The 20310-nt window shown below is 44.1% G+C and overlaps 1 long non-coding RNA gene across 1 annotated transcript in view; it reads right to left on the reverse strand.

Moving 5' to 3' along the window:
- The window catches only part of LOC139827500 (uncharacterized), a 326600-nt gene that overhangs the window by 69673 nt on the left and 236617 nt on the right, over window positions 1-20310 (reverse strand). Inside the window, exons 6-9 of the long non-coding RNA XR_011738121.1 lie at window positions 4898-5072; window positions 1212-2022; window positions 349-493; window positions 96-241 (exon numbers count right to left, since the gene is read on the reverse strand). This is a non-coding gene — a long non-coding RNA (uncharacterized lncRNA). The remainder of the gene's footprint in view (window positions 1-95; window positions 242-348; window positions 494-1211; window positions 2023-4897; window positions 5073-20310) is intronic.

The raw sequence follows: 20310 nt of genomic DNA on the forward strand, positions 1-20310 counted from the left end.
AGATTTATGGAGAAATCATGTTTGCGGCCACTGCTGTCAAAAAGGAACTGTAGTGAAACTATACAGTTAGCATTTCTGATGAAGTTGTTACTTACCACCAAAAAACCCACAGGACCAACTCAGGAGAAGGGCAGCATAGAACAACAAAACATTTTGCAACTTTCTCTCATTCACCCAGATACTGGAGACAGCTGCTGAGAGTGAGGAACCTCAAATCCTGAAATCATCTCCTCTAGGACCTCTGAAAAATGAAGACAAGAAGCTGCCACAGAATCATGAGTCAGCCTTGGCAAGTTCTACAGGAGCATCTGCTGCAAACAAGCATCTTCTGATTGTACTGACTCAGACCTGCCAGCTTGCTCCTCTCTGCTCAGACAAGATTTCCAGCTGTAGCCACCACATTGTCTCCGTATGAGCTGAGCCCAGGAGCAGGTTGAAGAAGGTCTCGCAGGAAATGCTTCCCAGATTTGAGATCTGCTGCTCTGTGGTCTTCCTGGTGGAGAAAGCAGGAAAACAGAATCAAGGGAGAGGCAAAAAGGGAGTTGGGGTTGTTCAGCCTGGAGAACAGAAGCTCCGGGGAGACCTTATTGCAGCCTTTCAGTGCTTAAAAGAGGCCTGTAAGAAAGACAGGAATAGACTTTCTAGTAGGGCCTGTTATGACAGGGGTGATGGTTTTAAACTAGAAAAAGGGAGATTCAGGCTAGATATGAGGAAGAAATTTTGTACACTAAGGGTGCTGAAACACTGCCCCAGGTTGCCCAGAGAGGTGGTTGATGCCCCATCCCTGGAGACATCCCAGGCCAGGCTGGACGGGGCTCTGAGCAACCTGATCTGGTGAAGATGTCCCTGCTCATGGCAGGGGTGGCACTGGATGAGCTCTGAAGGTCCCTTCCAACCCAAACTATTCTATGATTCTGTGAGCAGAACACACAATAACGATGCAGTAACTCTCTGAGCAACAATGAGATGCTCCAAGAAAAGGGGAGAGAGCATCTCCTCTGTCCTGTATACTATTCAAATGTGGTTCCCTTGCTCATTCCTGACTCCAGGCCTGGCTTTTCTCTCCTCTACCTTCTCATTTGATGTTTTTTTGTTTTGTTTTTATTCTTAACTCAGCATCTACTACTTCTCACCTAAACACCCTCCCATCTCCATCCAGTTGCAGAAACCTTCAATGGTCTCAACATTGGAGTTAAGGAAACAATTGGCACCTTTTTGCAGGAAAACCAGGATGAGCATCTCTCCTCTAGCACTCCTCAGCACCTCCAAGCTTCCTCCATACGTTGTATTTTCCCTTCAGTCTCCATGGTTTCATCCTGTCCTTTGTTCCCTGCATTTCACAAGCTTCCTCTGTGGCTTCTGCTCCTCCTACTGACATCTTCAAAGTACTATGTTCTTGTTCTGCATTTGGGCAAAGCTCATTGACTGGAAAAGGGTTTGGGAAACCGCAGAACATTTGTGGTTAGATGCTTTTTCTTTACCCTGAACTCCTTGCTTAGGGACATCTCTTTGTAGGATTAGAGTTACAACATCTGCAGTCTCAGGCATCTCCCGCTTCGAGCCTGAAGAGGACTCAGAACAACGGCACAGAGAAGCTGAAATTTAATTTGAGATGACAGGGAAGCTGAGATCTTATTTGAGATGATAGAGAAGCAGCAAGCCTGACCAACCCATTTTGTGTTCTCCAAAGATAAGCGTCATCCAGCAAACGCCACAGTTCTCACAGCACAGGAACAGTAAAATCAGAACACCTGCACCCACAAGAGTGCCCTGCATAGACCAAAAAAGGCTATTTCTAAAACCAGCAAGGAGGCAAATTTTATCTGGTTGCAAAACATGCTAATTTTTGCTGCACAGCTGCAATCTCGTTTTGTCCAGCACATTTCAGGAAAGGAGGAGGGAGAAACGTGCAGGGTACAAGGCTTGCTTCTGGCTTCTGCATGGCCAACGTCATGAAACCGGAGGCGTGAATCACCAGTTGGCTCCAGGGGCGCTGAATTGTGGAGTCTCCATGACCGGCACCTGCGGAGACACAATTTGAGATGAATAGACGTTTCTGAGAAGGACTGCAGTGAGCGATGTAACACTTACACAGATGGCACAGTTGTAACCATTAAACAGTTATGACCAGTTTGAGCGAGAGAGTGAAGAATGTGCGCCCAGGGTGATAAAATACACCCATGGAGTTGAGAAAAATACACATATTCTGATTTCAGACGCATGGGTTATCAAAGATAAGTGAGCCCTCAACACAACACGATCTGTTATCAGAAACCTAAGGCAGCTGGTTGGTTTCTGAACTTTGACTCATGGATTCCCATATGGTCACAGCTTGCTGGAGAGAGGGAGGAAAAAAAAAGCCACGAGCTCTTTTAGCACAGCCAGTCTAGTCCAGTCAAATGGTTTCTCCTCCTTCCCATCCCTGACCCCATTTAAAAGCCATCTTAAATATTCCTAGGGACCCACTGGTCCATAAAGAAAAAAAAGCTAAAGAAAACATAATATTTCAAGGGCTGACATCACCTAGTTTCCAGCACAGCTACAGACTAGTTGCAGTGAAATGCAACAACCTGATGGGAATTAGAAAGCTGTCTTTTAACTGCCATTATTACATCCTAAACCTCTCTAATAGCAATCCCAGAATATAGGTTTAAAGAAAAATCATTTTAATGGAGGTCCCGGTACTATATTTTTATATTGCACCAAGTCAAGCTATTGATTAGCTTTACATTAATTTTAAAAGCACATGGAATTTGTCATGATTTTTCTCCCTTTGATATCCGTGTCCATCAGCAATTGCATCAATTTTTCTGCTGAGCTGCCAGGCAAAGTTAAATGATGATGCAGTTCCTCTCCACGACTCCTGGTTCCAGCTTGGTTCAGCAATCTCCACCAGCCACTTCCTGCCTCCCCTATTGCACCGTCTGGCACTTACTTCAGACAAGTCAATATGTTTAAATTATATCCGTACCAGGCGTGATTAATCATAAAGCTTTCTGCTTTGTAATGTTATTTGAATTTCTGCTTGGTGCTTGCAAGTAGAAAGCAAAAAGAAAAGAAATTCAATGGTGAAAATTGCACCGCTCCCCCCCAGCCTCCTCGTTGAGTTGGAACTCCTTGGATTTCAGAGCAAGAGACCATTACTTGGGAAGTTGCTGCTCTCAGACTGTTCAAAACTGGGTCACTGAACTCTAGTAGGCTGAAAATGGGTGGGGAGAAAGCTCCAAAGAAAATACACAGCTTTAAAATCAGAGAAACTTCGTAGGGACCCAGCCTGGAAACACACAGGTAGTTTTTTTGACATCAGGCAGAGTCTGGTGCTCTGTGTAAGGGAAAGACCTTAGAGGTGGTGAGTTCGGGACCCACCTCCGAGTCGCAGCTCTGCCTCTATGGCTGCGATTCTCCAGGGCACAGGGTAATTTATAGCTACTGGAGCCTAGCAGTAAATTCCTACCCCCAGCCTGGCTCCGAGTCAAGCTCCCCAAGCAGCTGCCAGCGACCTGGTGGGAGGGAAGCACAGAGAGCGAGCAGGAGTGGGGCTTGCATCTGCCCCTTGGCCATTTCAGCCTTGTCTACTTCTAGAAAGGAAACAAATGGACAACTAACATTTTCTTCTTTCAGCTCAAGGTCTGGACTACCCTCCCACGGTGGGGGAATGGGAGCTCTTCCCCCGCGCGCAAGAGTAAAAAGGACACCATGTGCAACAACCCAGTACCGGGACCAGTATTATTCAATATATTCACCAACAACTTGTATGAGGGAATAAAGTGCACTGTCAGCAAGTTTGCTGATGACACCAAGCTGGGAGGAGTGGTTGACACGCCAGAAGGCTGTGCTGCCATCCAGAGACCTGGACAGGCTGGAGAGTTGGGCGGGGAATAACCTGATGAAATTTAACAAGGGAAAGTGTAGAGTCCTGCATCTGGGCAGGAACAACCTCAGGTTCCAGTGTAGGTTGGGAAATTACATATTAGAGAGTAGTGTAGGGGAAAGGGACCTGGGGGTCCTGGTGGACAGCAGGATGACCATGAGCCAGCACTGTGCCCTTGTGGCCAGGAAGGCCAATGGCATCCTGGGGTGTATTAGAAGGGGGGTGGTTAGTAGGTCCAGAGAGGTTCTCCTTCTTCTCTACTCTGCCCTGGTGAGACCACACCTGGAATATTGTGTCCAGTTCTGGGCCCCTCAGTTCCAGAAGGACAGGGAACTGCTGGAGAGTGTCCAATGCAGGGCAATGAAGATGATGAAGGGAGTGGAGCATCTCCCTTATGAGGAAAGGCTGAGGGAGCTGGGTCTCTTTAGTTTGGAGAAGGGGAGACTGAGGGGCGACCTAATTAATGTTTATAAATATATAAAGGGTGAGTGTCAGGAGGATGGAGCCAGGCTCTTCTCGGTGACAACCAATGATAAGACAAGGAACAATGGTTATAAACTAGAACACAGGAGGTTCCACTTAATTTCAGAAGAAACTTCTTCTCAGTGAGGGTGGCAGAGCCTGGCCCAGGCTGCCCAGGGGGGTTGTGGAGTCTCCTTCTCTGCAGACATTCAAAATCCAGCTGGACACCTTCCTGTGTAACCTCATCTGGGTGTTCCTGCTCCAGCAGGGGGACTGGACGGATGAGCTTTTGAGGTCCCTTCCAATCCTTGGCATTCTGTGATTCTATTACCATTTTCTTAGGTAAGGTATCTCCCAGCATTGAGCAGGCACAGGAGGAGCTCAGGAGTTCAGGATGCGATGATGAGCCAGCACCCTGACAGCTGAAACCACCCGCAAACCCACTGGCTCTCGTGGTGGGGGCTGTGCCGAACTCAAGAGCACAGCCCCCCAAATCCACCTCGAGCCATGGGGACCGTCCCTCAGCTCAGCAGGTTACAGGGGGACAGGTAGTGCTGTACCCACCTGGCACCCAGCTCAGTCCTTCCACGGTGAATCAAAACCAGCTGTTCATCCTGCGGGGAGGGAATCCTCACCAAGAGCTCAGCCAGCTGCTGGGGTGTCTATTTTAGGTGTTTTAGGAACAAAGAGGTGTCATTCAGCAGGAATTAATCTTCCACGTAGTCCACGGCAGGGGCGCCTTTAAAACATTTCAAACAAAAAATAAAAGCAACAACTAAACTTATTTTTCCTAGAGCATCCCAAGCAATTTTACAGAGATTAATTATCCTTATTCGTTTTTGCCTTTCCATACATTTCAGCTCTCCCACAGAAACTAATCCACTGGATTTCAAATTATGGCACAATTAGCATGAAATTAATTAGCATCTGACCTATCCCCTAGTTTTCCTCCAGCCGAGACTGCCAACTTTTAGTATAAGCCTAAAGCAAGAACTGTAAGACTAATGCAGCAAACGGGACAAAGGACTTTTAAATTAAAGAGAGTTTAAAAAACACAATTTACAGCCATAAGCATTTCCCTGACAACAACCCCAAAACTCCAGTCCTTAAATGAAGTGTAGGGAAATATTTCACCTACTCCAACACACACAGAGTTCATCTGCAAAGCCTGCAATCATCCCTCCCATCTTTTGAAATACTCATGGCCTTTCAAAGGCAGAGTCTATAGTTATCAATTAGCAATGCCTTTTAGTCCCATCATGCAAAGTTTCTCTTTCACGTAACCTCTCCAGATGCCTGTAAGGATTTTTAAGTCCACCGTATATATATAATCAGTCCCCAACTGTATCTTAGCCTTCACAATTTCCTGCATCATTTATAGACCTCTGCAGTTTCTCTCTTTGCCACCGTACATATTTTCCACATTCCTTCAGGCTCCTATTCACTATCTAGTACTCAAATTTCTTCCCCTCCTTCGTCTTCAGAAGATTTCAGCCATCATTAACCAAACGCTCCTGTTATTCTTTTTAATAGTTGCTTCCATCACTGCCATCCCTGTCTCCCATACGAAATTTAACTCTTTTGCTTACCCTGGCTGAAGGGGCACACAGCAGCCTGGCAGGAACACGAGTTTTAAATCAGATAACAAGACCTGTGCTCAAAGAATTGGTCAAAAGGAACCTTCCTCCTTGATGTGCCACGGTCACAAGTTGTCACTGCCTCTGCAGAATTTAGTAATGGGCTGTCCCCTGCCTTGAAAGGACAAGAATCTCTGGTGCAAGACCCCCCTGCCCGTGTACTAGGAAGCAACACTGTGGACGCAGCTTCAACAGGGGGGTTTTGCAGCCACATGATACCCCCATCACAGCAGCAAAACAAGTGGCTTGGGTAAAGTATGCAGTAGAAATGGGACTTTACAAAAGAAAAGGGCATGTGCCAGGCACTACAGAGAGAAAAAGAAGATATATTAAAAAAACTGAAGGATACAAAAGATGCATGCAGCATACAGAGGAGCTCTTACAGAACCTATGTATACCCGTACTAATTCAGTGTATATAATAGAGAGAGTAGAGTACATTCATCAGTAGAGAGTATGTGCAAGATCTAGATCTTGGCAACAGAGCTGCAATACCGTTAGCCTTCGAGAACACTAAAAATCACTCGGAAACTACAGAGAGGAAAACAAAAAAACCCCAAATAAAAAGAGAGAAAGAGAGAGAATAAAACAACATTCCATACAAACACAATATATTTTCAAGATTACATTTTCATTTCACAAGTCTTCGGTTCTCCTGGACATTTACCGTTGCTATGGTCTGACAACTCTGGTTTTACAGACTGCATTGACTGTTCTTTCATTTTGTGGTTGCCAATATTGTTCTTTCATGTTTTTTGGTTTGTTTTTCCTAAAGATGAAAAGAGAGAGCTCTGCTTTTTTCATGAGGTGGCAGCAACCACAGCCCCTATCCACAGCACTCCAAACCATTCTGAACGTCAGTAAACAGCCCTAAACCCTCCTCTCCTGCTATTCTTCTTCCTTTTGGTAAAACAGCCCCAAAATAATGTTTTCCCTTCCAAACTCAGACAGATGGGGAAAAACAGAAAAGGAAAACAGCATCAATAGTCAGAGCCTAGTCCAAGAGTGGGAGAAACCTGCCTGATGTCCACGTGCGTTGTGGTCAGAGGTCCAAGTGGAAGCACCCGCTGAGGTCACCTCTTCTGCTCACAGATGTCATCTGCTGTTCTGGAGCAGGTACAAGAAGAGGAAAAATAGCAGGACCTGTCACAAAACCACTCTGACCCAAACAGGGGTTGCAATGACACGTGTTGGCACAACACAGTGTGTCAAGGCCTCGCTGCTGTGCACGTTTCCAGACTGCCTGCCCAGTTCCCAGCACCAGGAGGCCATTTCACAGACTTCTTTTGGCAGGATGTCAAACTGATGAACCAGAACAAGGTGTCCTTCGACTTCATTTCTCCTACCCCTAAATACTTCTTTCAGAGTGGAACAGTTTCTGCTAACCTGACTCACACTAACCCCTCACCGCTCCACAATCCACAATATTAATTCTCATAATAGAGTCTATTTAAAATATTTTTTTAATCCTCTAAGAAAACCAATTTCATCCTTGAATGTTCCATTGATCTACAGTAAATAAACAGGCATTAGGGAGATGCATTGTTTATTTATTTGCTTGCCACTTAGAATTTAATCCTGGGATTCTAAAGAGATGATTATAAATTTCACTAACAGTCCCTAGGGTATGTTTTGAACGTAGCCCTCTAAGACAGGACTCTTGCACTCCAGGATGCTGCGGAATGACACCTTTAGAAACACCGTAGTCAAATAGCACTCATTTATTATCAAGAGGGATGAGTAGTAATTCCAGAGCACACACTGGATGAGATTTCACCACTGTCTGGTCTCTGTACAGTGCAGAATGTATCTGGGAGCTTTCCAAAGCCTGCTTACGTACAGTGCCGTCTCACTAAGGGTGTTCCTGGCGAAATCTTGCTGGTAAAGCAAGGGTTTTGGAGCTTCTTCAACGGAAGAGCAGCTTCTACCACGTATCAGGCCAAGTTTGTAGAGTCACAGATTTACGGTCATGTGGAAGGATTGTGGACCATCTCACCTCTCAGACTTCGTTTAAACTTTTATTCCTTTTGAAAATGGAAAGCCTTAGTAATGCCATGCTGGAAGGGACCAGAAAGGTCGCTGCAGCTGGTTATATACAACTGCAAGCATCAAGTCTGCTTGAACATCAGTTCCTACCACCACAGGCCATAAAACCCTTCCCTGACATGAGAAATAAAAAGCTTAAATCCTAAAGACTGAAAGTGATTATGACCTTACCATATATCCAGAAAAACAGAGGCTAATCACTCTTCCAACTTAAAAAAAAAAAGCCTCATTTCCTATTTTTCCAACCCTTCTCTTGGGAGAGAAAAAAGCCATCTACTAGTCAGAAAGCTCTTGATTGGAAGTACATCGTTAGGTCATGGTCTTGGATAAACTAACTAGACTGAGCTTCTGTGGGTAGGTTTTCCAGATCTCTGATCATTCTCCTAACATCCTTTTCTAAGCCCTTCCTGTCCTGTCAGCACAACTTCAGCAAAACTAGACAGCAAGGAACTGTAACAAAATGAGTAATCTCTCCAAGCAACATATTTCTACTGCACTTCCAAAGAGTAGGAGGATGTAATTCAGCGTGGAGAAGTGAAAGAAATGGCTGCACCACAATACAATCTTCCCTAAATGCTTTGGAGACTCCAGATCCCCAGTGCATGTCAACACGCAGCCTGAAGGAGTAGCTGGGCCAGAGCGCGAGGTTGCGTACGGGCTAACGAAACGCTCGACACAGCGAGGATCAAGTCTGCTTTGTGTCACTGGAGAAAATTACCCTGATATCTAACAGATGACATTTGCCAGTAAAAACGATTGTTCACATTGTGTTTGTCTTCTGGGAGACATTATTCATCCAACGCGCATCCACAGCACATACAGGTACTGAGTGCAACCTTGGAGATGGCCTCCAAGCTGCTATGCTGGCCCTTCCAGGATGCAAAGTCTAGGGATAACAGTCTTTTTCACTTAATTTCTGAATCTCCTTCATGCTCATATTAATTAAAGAGTAATCACATTCATTTGAGCCAGGTGCTGAACAAATTTCTCATTTGTCTCTGCTTTCCAAGATCACAAAATTTCCATTTTTTTATTAAAGCAGGCTTCTCTCATGCAGAGATTATTTAGCCATGTGGCCACAGTGTTCTGCAGAGATGCTAAAAATGGGTGATTAATGGTGTTTTGCCTAGTGACTACTGCACTCGGGTAGCTGGGCTTGCAAGGCTGGTGCACTCACTAACCAATTGCACCACCTAGCCCAAAACAGAGAAAAAGTATTTTAAAGAACAGGCAAGGCAGAGACCAGCAAAGCCACCCCAATGTCTGCAGCCATGAAGAGGACCAGGTGAAGATAGAGGCAGGAGTGAAGATCACCCCTGTTCGTACATCGTGTTCTCTCTGGGCTCCTAGTGCTCATTTTGAAGTACAGCTGTGGTTCTCAGGCTCATTGCATAAGGTGGCCTAAGGACATAGGGCGCTAAGGTGGTCTCTATCCCAAAATAACTATTCTACCCTGCTATGAAGGCAAAATGCCGTCAGCCTTGTCCGTGCTACTGTTATTATTTCACTCCTTTGATACGGAGACTCTGCGCTGCAAACACAGCCACAGTAACACAACATTCACGATGTAAACCAGCTGGTATTATCGCTGCTGGTTTAATTGGGGGGCAAAGAAGAACAGGTCAGTGACTTGTCCCAAATCACAGTGGGAACTGGTAACATAACTGGGAACTGAACCCACATCTGCGGAGACCTGCCATGGCATCTTCACTATACGATGGAAATCGCTCAGACTGGGAATTTCACCACTGACAACTGACCGCACACAGGAACACGAGGGCTCCGTTTCTTGCAGCCGATTTGCAAACCAGAATTCGGAGAACAAATTCCTGTTCATACGAAAACAGACTCGGTTCATGCTTTGAATCAGATGGTATGGAGTGGGGAAACTCCTGTCTCTTCTAGATCCTGTTTCAGTTAAGTCAGACACAAAGAGTTTAGCCAGGCAGATCATGCACACAACAATTACTTGAAGCCTATGAGAAAACCCTCCAAGGGCTCATCTTGCTTCTTGAAGAGCCAACACACAGAGGAGTTCCCTGCGATGCCTTTCATGATCTCTATTGTTCACAGAGCACTAAAGTAATGAATAGCCTTTATTTTTCCAAGTTTCAGTCACAGAATGCGCATGCTAACATTAAAAGCAAAACAAAAGTGCAGAAATGCCAAGATACTATGTAACACACAGCCCTTCATCACTTGCATTGATGCACAGTGTTACAAATTTTATCTAATCAACTGACATTTTAAGTAGCGGAGAATTTAACAAGAATAACAATGTGGTGACAATTTAGTCTTTCTTCCCCCTCCATAAAAACACTGTCTTCTGTTTGGTCTAGATTCAGGTCAAGACATTTCACTAATTTGCTAGTCATTAAAAAGATATTTTTATACCCAGCCTGTAATATTATACTCTTCAGTGATTATGATAGTTCCCAACAGAATTCCAGACTTGAAAATGAAGGCTGGGAAGCTGAGCTGCAATTATGATACTTTAAATAATTCCACAAAAGTAGAACCACTGTTAAATAATTTATAGTCTTTGATCTTGTCACAGATCTACTGAAATCTTCACATCACTCAAGCTAAATATTTTCAAACAGAAATGGGATAGGTTACTTCCCTCCACCCCCTTCTGTCACTGTGGGAGCTCAGGAAAATAAGGGTGCCAGGGGCCAAATTCTTAGTTACTTTGGTGTAAGCTCCTTCAGAGCAACTTGCGTGAAGATTTTCCCTCTGGGACTTAAAGACATTCAGAAATAAGCCCTTCATCGCAGCACCTTGAAAGGCTGATAAAGTAGTGGTTATTTTTTGAAACGGATTTCCCTCCCAAGTGACATTATTCCAAATGTTTTCAAAACCAGACGACATTACCTTTCAATGGCGCACGTTGCGCCGCTGTAGGAAGCAGAGACGAGCGATGCTCGGCACAAGATGTGGATCCGCTCTGGGAAGGGAGGTGAGAGATTCACCAAAAAAACCCTATAATTTGTGGTCTAATGAGTCACAATTTGCCCAATGCCCCACTAGACAGGCTTATGGACTACACACACTTACTATGATGAGCACCGTCCAAAATACTACTTTCTAGTGAAAACTGTGTTTCCCAGTTAAAAACCTCTTGCGAAGCCCGATTCAGAAACTGTGGTGCAAATTAGGGGCTCAGACGCAGGATCAAGCTCTGCCCTTTGCAAAAGTTACCTCTAATTAGCTGAGTAGCTAAGTATCAGACAAGATAACATAGCTTAAATGCCTTTCACTGGAGGCAAAACTAAGGCTGCATCACGTAGCAGCCCAGGAAGCCTACGTGCATGCACAGGTACAATTACAACGGCTCCGCTGGCTGATATCTTGTTAAATTGACATAACTTGACTGCGTCAGGGTCCTAAGACTAATGAAACATGTAAAGTATGGCAGAAGTAAACAGCAGCTTTCCAGGAAACCCTTAATTTGCATTCTAATTAATGCAATGTGGGGCAGAAGTCATAAATAAAGGATTCAATCACAGCTCACTGTATAACAGGCAGACAGGTTTCACACACCTGATATGACAGGCAAGTACTAATGTGGGGTTATGGAAGATGCCAGACCTAAACGAGCTATTCACGTCTACAAGTGACAAAGAGCCACAGCACCAAAAAAAAGGTTTACATGATGCAATTTGTCTTTTAAAACTTTCCCTCCCTAGGAATAAATCATGTATTTTTTAGAAGATGACAAGTGCAAAGAAAATTGCATCTAGAGGAGTCCTTGCAGGTGTGACAAACAGGATCTGAGCATCGCACCTTCAGGCTTTTTAGTGCTGGAGCTGAGGAGAGCAGCTCTCATACTCTGAATACCATGATAAAGATTCGAGTCCCGCTTTTCCAACATCTTTCAGAAGTCTCCCCAGAATAGCTGCCACACCAAGGAACCCCCAGGCCCCAAGATGGGTATTAATGCGTACTAGAAAAGGGAGGAATTTGCCCAAAATGCCCTGTATGGCGCATTCAGCTGGGAGACTGAATAGGAAAAAAACAGAATATGGAAGAGCTAAAGAGCACGTGAGGATCCACGAATGACACTGAAATAGATCTGAATCTTGCTATTATATTTGTCAGTCCTGTCACACGGAGCATATTGCCTGCATAGGGCATTTTTTTCTGGATCAGGCAGAGTTTTAGGTTCTGGGTTTGCTCTCACCTGTAGCCATATTGTATCACCACTTGTAATTTCAGCCATTCCCTCCCAGGGACCCTATTACGCAGTTAACACCGACTGGTGAGCTCTGAACACGACGGGGCAGCAGAAAAGGAGGCTGGTTGCATTTAGCCACAATAAACTCGTCTACATAAAGCCATTCAGAAATTCAATTTTGATGTCCTTTCTGTGTGGGACAGTACATGTGGTTTACGTTACTTCGAGAACACTCTGGTAAGAGCTCTGCTCTATTTATTAAATGTAATCAAGTCAAGAAAAGAACAAGCAATTAAGTTACTTGTTTTCTAATTAAAAGTAAACAGAATTATTCAAAATGTCCTGCTTTCCCCCTCTGCTGAAAGTACAGTAGAAAAATCTAGCACATATAAGTGACAGAAGACTATTGCAAACCAAGCCGATGAAATGAAATGGGACAGTAAATATCAGTACCATAATAAAAGTAAAGTTCATTATTGCTTTTAAGTACTTTGCCGCACTTGCCTCACATCTCCCCACTACCCACCACAAGCAGCAAGTTTCTCCATGGAACACTCCGAGCCCATTCATTTTTGTGAAAAACACTTCCTTAGTGGCTATTTGTTTTTGCAACCATAGCGATAAACTATATTACTGGCAGAAGTCTCAGGATTATAAATAGGTATCAGTCTTTGTTTAATTTCAGTAAGCCAGGGCAAAAATCACTGAGGTTTCTACACACACGACTTTCATTAGGAGCGATGTACAACTGAAAATACGTCAGGATTATGCCTTTTGTTGTTCTTCTTTTTCTTTTTCTTTTTTAATGCCTTCGTGTAATTAGAAGGTTGAAAGTTTTGGGGGTGTTTAGCAAAGGTCCCATGGAAAAAGCACCAGTGACCGCGGAACGGGCAAAGTTGCCCATGCCAAGACAGTATCTACCAGTTGGTTTGGAAAAGAGAAAGTATTTTGTTTCAAGGTTTTTGCTTGTCTCTGTTTCATTAAATTGTTTAAGATGTGTCCCTTTGGTAAATATCCATCTAACTCTAAGCACTAATCAACACTTTGAGGGAAGAAAGCCTGTTTTGAAAATTTAACACATTATTCCAGAAAGCTGCAACCTAACAGACAGTAACTGGTTGCCCAAGAGCCCAATGTCCGTCACTGAAGCCATTAGGGACCAGAGCTGACACTCGTTATACTTCAAAGTCAGACAGGCAGTGCCAAAAATACCTGTAAAAAACAACTGCAAGCTCTTCTTTGGGTCAAATATTTCAAGGATTTTCCTTAAAATTCATATAAATTATCTTTATGTAGGACTTGGAGGTTTTTCTTCAGGGCTTGCAAGCACCCTGTATCAAGAACAAAGACAATAAAAGAACACAGAACTGATACAATAAACAAAATCCCCAACACATCACTTCTGCAACTCAAGGATATAGTTAGATTCTACAGTAAACAGGTAGATGCAACAGTTTAAATCTGAAGGTTAAAATCTGAAGATCTTGAAGGTCTTTTCCAACCTAACGATTCTGTGACCTTTGTTCACTTGGAGCTGGGTGCAGCTCCCATCAACCACCATGCAGGAGAAAGCGGGGAGACTGGGATGGGGGGGGAGACGTGGGGGTGCTCCCGGAGGTGGCGAGGGGGGATGCAAAACCCTCTGCCAAAGGAGAAGAGCGTAATTGAATTTGCCATGTAGGTGTGGACGTCGGAGTAAGATTTTCACCTCTTTGCAAGCTCCTTGCAAGCAAAGGTGAGGCTCCTCCACGCCGTTGTACCCCATGAGTACCAGGGTTGCACGGAGGTTGCATGTCTCCAAGAAGGAAGGATGGGAGAGCTCTTCCCTACAAGTTTTGTGATAAATTCCCATGCAGCAAAGCCAGGCTTTGGGAAGGTGTGCTGGTTGCGGTGCTGTGATGTCCCCCTGCGAGCAATGCTGCACTTGCCATCGGGGACGGGCAGGCAGGACGCAGTCCCCTCCTCTTCTGCACAAGGACACGGGAGCCGCTTCCCCTGCAGGAGACCAGTCTGGGGCTTCATCCAGATTACTTTTAAGCCGTGCCTTCCCGGGGTTTGCCTGAGAGCACACGGACAATGCAAAGACGTGCTCAGCCCTGGCTCTGGCAGCCGCAGCTGGCAGCTACGTCCAGCCGCCGTAACGCTTTGTAGAGGAGCCCAGGCCCGCAGACACTGGTGCAGAACCCCGGGGCAACCCACACACGCCATCTTCTCCACCACGGCCACAGACAGAGGACCCACCACTGGGATTAGCAGCCCGCAAAGGGTTAACCAGCCCCAGGCCAGTTCAGGCACATGGGGCATGTTCTAGATGAGCAGAGGAGCACACAGCATTCACAAGAGCTAAAATGATTTGCTGTTTGGGAGCCATTTCATGCCACCCTCAGACAAGCCTCTTGTAGAAGTCAGCAGGATGCTCCTATGGTTATGGACTGCAGCGGGATTTGGCTTCAGCTCTGAAGAAAAGGGATTCGCAGGGGAAGCTTCTGGTAGCAGCATGTACACAGGGGAAGTTGGGCACAGCAGCGTTTTTCTTTCAAAATCTCCCTGCTCCTGAAAGGCCACCCATAGGACGCAGCCATCTCTGGTGTAGCTATTGTTTTCTGTGGATGTGTGCCACGTATTAACAGCCCGGGTGGAGCAGAGGGAGCTCCCAGGCTTCGCACAGAGAAGACAAAGACTGCCCTCTGCCTTTCTGTCTTCAGAGGCCACTCGTAGCACAAACAATGCGAAAAGCAGGGGCTGGCAGGGGCACAAAAATACAAGCTACAGTATTACTGCCCCAAAATAGGCTCCAGCAGTGCCCAAGCTAACTCTTACAGCCAGCGTGTCAGCAATGGAAGGAGTTTTCCTGAAAGAGCTGGAGGGTGCCTGGAGCAGATCACCCTGGATTGCTACGGTGGGAGCCACACAGTTCAATTTAAGAGCCAGAGGCTACATAGTAGCAAATCAGGAGAAAAAAAGGGCAGTTTCACACCTACTGTGTGTTGAGTTCGTCACTGCCAGGTTGAGCTTCTCCATCACAGAGAAGATGCAAACAGTAGGAACTAAAATGAGAAGGTGACTCGAGTGGCTGGGAAAAGCCACCAGCCGAGGACAGAGGCACAGCAGAGCTTGCTCCCCTTGCTTACCACAAAAGCAACAGCAGGACCAACTCCAGCTTTCCCTGTTTTGAAAGGGCAGCAGCCTTTCTGAACCCCCAAGGCTGAAGAGCCCTTTCTCAGAGCAGGGCTTTAATGAGCGCAGTTTGGTTTCCTTGCAACCTTGGCTTTCTCTTTGGGGCAGGGTCAGCATTCTCTGCGGAAACAGGATGAAGATTTAGCAACAGCAGAGTTATCAGAAGCCTTGTGTGTTGAATAAATGCTACATTTCTTACAAATAGAAAACATACAAGCCATAAATCAAGGGCCCAGCTCCGAGAGGCTCGTCCCCAGCAAGGTGTCAGTGCACACGCATTTCGACGGCTGCTGCCCTCAGGCTGCCTGAAGGAAGTTTTAACCCAGGATATTATTATAATACAACTTATTTGATACAGAGCTAACCAGGCCGGGGCTCAGAGGTCTGTTTTCATTACAAGACTGTGGGCCTTTGGGAGATTAACACCTAGAGAAAACGCATCTGTGTTTGGTTTGGGTGAGGCTACAATTTAAATTCTTACGTTATCACACAAACTAGACATGATAGATAATCAATGCCCTGTGATAGTGAGTACTGAGGAACTGAGCTAGTTTTGTTTTGCGGGATCATTATTCAGCATATCATTGTTTCCGTGTTCATTTATATTTAAAGTCAGAACAGGCATTTGTTTTCCTGAGACTTTTATGAATTCATATCTATATTTTCATCTCTCATCATAAAGCAAAACTGCCTGGATTATGTCACTTCTGTGCTTTTTTGCAGCAATATAGAATATATTACATTGTTGCAAAACATTATGTCACAGAAATCATACAGATGTCAGACTAAAAGGAATCTTAAGAGGGCATCCAATCTATCTTCTTATCCAGAAGTGTCAAGTTTACGTCCAGCCATGACAGATGTCTGTCAAACTCCTTAAAACCTTCAGAAGAGAGTCTACAACAACCTTGGGTAACCTGTTCCTGTGATTAACAATCCTGTATAGATAGATGGTTTTCAAACAACCAAAAAGCCTTGTTTTGCTACCAGTGAAGCCTGTCTCCGAGTCTATTTTCACATCTTTAATCCACACCTTAGGTAACTCCATCCCTTTGAAAACACTGACATCGGAATGTAAGTCTACGGATATGCTGCACCTTTAAATATTAAATGAAATACAAAGGCACGATGGCGATCTGGAGAGAGGGAGAACAACCAGCACAGATGAGGGTCAGTAGCACTGTTGGGAGGTAGGTGTGTGATACACTTTTCACATGCCTGAGCAAGTAAAGCACTGATCTATTAAACTGGAGTTCAGTTTGGCTTTTACAGGGAGACTTCTACTAAAAATGTATGAAAATACAGTACTGATGCTCAATAGACATGGTGACTGATAGATCTGCATCCTCTAACAACACTTGCCTAGAAGAATTACACCCTCCCTCAGACATATATTTTCCAAATAAACACACACAAATCCTTCAATCTTTCAGCAGAGATCATATTTTCTAAATCTTGAATAATTTGGGTCATTTTTCTGTATTACATCCCATTTTTTCTGCATCACTCTCAAAAGAAGTCAAAAACCAGACCCAAAAATCCAGCTTCTGACTTCTCGACACCCAACACAGGTGTCTTGCACAGCTTTCCCCATATGCTGCATGCTAAGAGTTGCTCTTTTAATGCAATTGTCACCTCTTTTAATCCTGTTCCCCTTGCCAGGCACTAAAACTCCATCTTCTCTCCTGCTGCCAAGTCACTGTGTGGTTACAGATTATCTGACACGTACTACTTTGCAGTTTTATAATCTGAGTGTCACCGTGCTGGTAACTTTTTTTCCCCAATGCAGGATGTTCATTTGTTCTTCTAATCCTGCCTTCTAAAGAACTTGCGTACTCTGTCGGCCTAGTGTTCTCCTTAAATGCTGCACGTTCACTTTCTAGTCCAACATTCAAGTCAGTAATGAAAGTATTGACTGGAACCAGGTCCACAATTAAGCCTTTTCTGAGAGCAAAAGTGAATTGTTATTTTAGCAGGGCATGGCTACTAACCACTTTCTCACTGTGGGTTTTCCGTGAATCAGACCCTCCCTTATCACTCAGGACACATTTCTCCAGTTTACACACGAGCATATAATGTACTACAGTGTCAAAATCCTGGCTTAAGTCAAGATGTATTACATTTACCACTTTCGCCTCATCCACTAAGCCAGTCTTCCCTGTGAAGGAAGGAAATCAGATTGGTTTAACATGATTTGTTCTTGACAAATACGTGTTGACTGTTTTTTATCACCTTATTAGCTGGATGGTGCTTACACACTGACTCCTTAATAGTTTGTTCTAGTATCTTTCCAGACATCAAGGTTAGACTGACTGGTGCATAATTCCCAAGACCTTCCCCTCCGCCCTTTTTAAATCTAGATACTACAGTCTGTCAAAAATCCAGTGCAGAAGAGAATATATGGCTTCAAGAGAAGCAAGACTTTGTATGCACTGTGATAGTCATGTGCACAAATTTAAGCAAGAAACGCTTAACTATTTTCTAGAAAGCTTAGGCAAAACCAGCAAATCGCCTTTATCTGTTGCATCATCTTGGAATGAAACAAAAATAAGCAGAGTCTAGGGTACATGATCAGAAATGAATCTTACATAAACAGAATCATTCATTGTCGCAGAAATATGATCGCTATTGTGTAAGCTCTTCCAGCCTCCTGCCAGTGGATGATTATTTCCTACAGAGTATTTTCCACTGCTTTGCTCAACAGAGATTTAAGCAAATCAGTAAATAGCTTCCCCCCATTTCCCTTGGGAAACTGTTGCATGGCTATATAATAGTCAGTTTGGTCTCACTGAAAACAATAATGCAATACTGAAACATATTTAATAGCAGCTAATTGCGACAACAAATATGTAGTAGTAACACTACCGCTCTTTTCTTTGTCCCATTCTGTCAACTGCTTCTGTGCACAGGTGTTACACCTACTTATTCTTCTGTTGTTTCTCCTCTGGTTTCTGAATAGCTCATACTTTTCACGTTTCCCGTTGTACACAATCACACACTCGTATATGGAAAGGACAGGAATGCCTGACCTTGTATTTTTTGGGTGCAGTTATACCAAGTGTCCCCCTTCTTCTCACAGGTCTCTACCATGGTTCCTGGTAGAAAGACAGGTTGTCATCAAGGAGATGACCTTGCAAGGAGGATAAATTAGAACAAAAGCATCACTATGTCTACCTCCATTAATATGCCACATCCAATGCCTTCACTTACATACGAAGGAACATAGTATCTTCCCTTACCATCATTGATGTGTATGATACACAGAAACATACACATGCACACAAATAGCTGAGTCCAGCAAAGACAAATCCGAACATTATCTAGATACTGCCCAGATATTTCAGTGTATCTGTATCGAAATGCCTAAAACACAGACCGCAGCCCATCGGGGAGGTTGAGCCCTCATTGATCCAGTTCCACTTCTCTACTTTTCTCCAAATTTACTAATTTAATGCAATCCAGTTCTGTTAAAATAATTTTGATAAACCGACATGTCTGGAAGAGAATGGGCTCCCAACCTGCTTACAAGCCAACAAATACTTCATGCTTACAGCTATTCCAGCTATTCGAGATACGCTCAGCCCATTTCTACTCGTAACACGTTCAGAGATTCAGGGGTTTGTGACCAGCTCAGAATGCACCAAGTTCCCATCACCACAACGGCTGCTGAGATTTATCTCTTACACCAACCCTTGTGCCTATTGAAATAAAGTGGGATTAATTTCAATGTTGGCTTCGGAAGTCCTGTATCCTGCTCTCCCATTCGGAGAGGGGCTGGGAGCGAAGCATCGCTGCAGCACCACACGATAAACCCACCGCATGAATAAACGCTGTTTCCCATTCTCCATGCATCTGAATCAGAGGCAGTTGACCTGTTTAGGATATAATCTATTCAGGTAATAAAACCCACATGGCACATAGTAAAATGTTTTAATCCATGATCCATGCATATACTTCTCTAGATGGTTACAGACTTTAGCATATAAAATTTGCCCTGAGCTATAGAGCCAAAGCCCTTTAGCACTGAGACATTTTTGAATTGTGAACTTTATAAAACCCAACCCATAAGTTCTGCAGATGTAGCTCATTGCTGAGAAAAATCTAAGATGTTAACTGCCAGTGTTAGCTCATATAAGCTGGCATTTGTAAGAAGTGTGCTATATAACTTGTATTATTTTTCTCACCTTTTCTGTATAGTAAAATGCAGCCATTACAAATTAAGGCTTTTTTTTTTTTCCCTGCGGATTTGTTTGGAGGTTTAATGGGAGTAAGGATGTGGTTTTGTCCTCTGCCATTTGTAAAAATTGTACAAATCAAAGTGTATTTTGTAAAAGAATTTTACTACCTGTTTAATAACTTTTTAAAAGATTCTCGTATTACGTTATGGGACTATGTAGATGGCAGGTCTTTCCCTTCACAGATGAAGGAAGAACATATCCAGGCAACGCTTCGCAACATGAATGGCAGTTGCCATCCAAAAATCCCTTGTGTATTTTAAGCAAAGGGAACCAGAAACGCTAGCCCACTCAAAACATCATTTAAAAATGCAGGGTTTGGACGCAGACCCACACAAACTGTTTAGCAGCAGATTATCCAGACTGTACCAGTTTTCCTTGACCTTACAGCTGCTTATGACTATAATTTATAGTTATTTTTATCCAACATCAGAAAAGGGTAAGAAGCAAATGAAGACCACGGGCAGAGCGATGCCTTGGACTGACCACCGCTGGCTTTTTCCTTCACCTGGCTGCAGACAGACAGCTTCCCATTCCCACTGTCCACGGCAGGACTTTGCCAGGGGCTTTTCCTTTTGGCATTTCATGCTGTGAAGAAGCTTCTTTGCATGCTAATAAAGACGCCAGGAAGACCAGCTGCTCCTGAACAGTTTTGCAGGGAGGCAGACATAATTAATTCACAAGTTGGAAGCACATTTGACAGAGA

This window comes from Patagioenas fasciata, chromosome 3 (assembly GCF_037038585.1).
Source record: "Patagioenas fasciata isolate bPatFas1 chromosome 3, bPatFas1.hap1, whole genome shotgun sequence".
Lineage (NCBI taxonomy): Eukaryota > Metazoa > Chordata > Aves > Columbiformes > Columbidae > Patagioenas > Patagioenas fasciata.